The following is a 1,540-nucleotide window of genomic DNA, read 5'->3' as shown; positions in this document are numbered from 1 at the left end:
TTTGTCATGCATCTGCTGATGCACGATAAAGTGCCATTGGCTTTTTTGATGGCTTCGTCACACTGCCGACTCATGTTCATCTTGGAGTCCAGTAGGACTCCAAGATCCCTTTCCACTTCCGTGCCGCCCAGCAGGTCATTCCCTAGGCTGTAGGTGTGCTGGACATTTTTCCTCCCTAGGTGCAGCACTTTGCATTTCTCCTTGTTGAACTGCATTCTGTTGTTTTCTGCCCACTTGTCCAAGCTGTCCATGACTGAGAGGTCGCTGCTGACAGAGGGGCAAAATGGAGAATGAGGATGAAATACCCAACACGATGGAGGACACGGAGCAGGAGGAGAACATGGAGGACATGAAGCAGGAGGAGGAGGAGGTGGTGGCAGTACTGCTTCTGCAAATGCTGTTTACCTGGAGATTACTGCTGGAATGCTTGAGAAGGATAGGAACTGTGCTACAGTGTTCAGTGGCGAGTTGTGTTCCTGCTTTAAAATCATTAACGACAATAAGAAGAAACAGGTCTCAGGGGACTTGGAATACACAGAGGAAAGTGAAGAAGTCAAATTTTACCGGGCTTTGTTGAGAAACCTGAGGAAGACCAGAATCCGCATGGTGTGGGCCCACGAGAGCAGCTTGGACTGGTAGGAGTGAATCATGCTGACCACTTGGAAAAACCAGCAGTAGCTGGATATGTTTTGAATGAAGAGGGAGACATTCTATCATATTGTCTTGATGCTGGGGCCCCACATTGCAAGGCAAGACAGTAACATGCGTTGGGCCATCACATCAGACAAGAGGGTTGCAATCGCCATCATGAAATTGTGGCCAGCCCATTGAGCCTCTGCTACATTGCCAACCAGTTTGGCATGGCTGCCTGCACGGTTGGGCTGGCAACTCGTGAGGTATGCTGGCTGCTTAAGGAGATCACTGCAAACAAAATTATCTGCCTGGTGAATCTGCAGCAAGAGGAGAAGGCAGACCTCTTTAACAAATTCTTCACCTCCGTTTTCTTGTGCAGGGACAGTGATTCAAGATGGACTCGAGGGGAATGCCTCAAGACCTAAGGTTGAGGAGGACCGGGTTAGAGTGCTACTGGAGGGGCTGGACGTGTTCAAATCAGCAGGTCCAGATTCTCTCCACCCCAGGGTGTTGAGGGAGCTAGCAGGGGTTATTGCAGGGCCCTTGGCATGGCTTTCCGAGCGCTCGTGGTGCTCGGGCCAGGTTCCAGATGATTGGAAGATAGCCAAAGTGGTCCCCATCTTTAAAAAAGGGAGGAGGGAGGACCCGGGCAACTATAGGCCCGTCAGTCTTACCTCAATCCTGGAGAAACTCTTTGAGAAGATCATCAAGGAGCACATCTGTGACAGGCTGGCATCGGGGATGATGCTCAAGAGCAACCAGCATGGTTTCATTAAGGGCAGGTCATGTCAGACCAACCTGATTGCCTTTTACGATCAGGTCACAAAAGCATTGGATGCAGGTTTCGCCGTGGATGTAGTCTTTCTGGACTTCAGCAAGGCCTTTGACACTGTCTCCCACCCCATCC

Source organism: Alligator sinensis, unplaced genomic scaffold (assembly GCF_000455745.1).
Source record: "Alligator sinensis unplaced genomic scaffold, ASM45574v1 scaffold705_1, whole genome shotgun sequence".
NCBI lineage: Eukaryota > Metazoa > Chordata > Crocodylia > Alligatoridae > Alligator > Alligator sinensis.
This window is presented reverse-complemented; position numbering follows the sequence as displayed.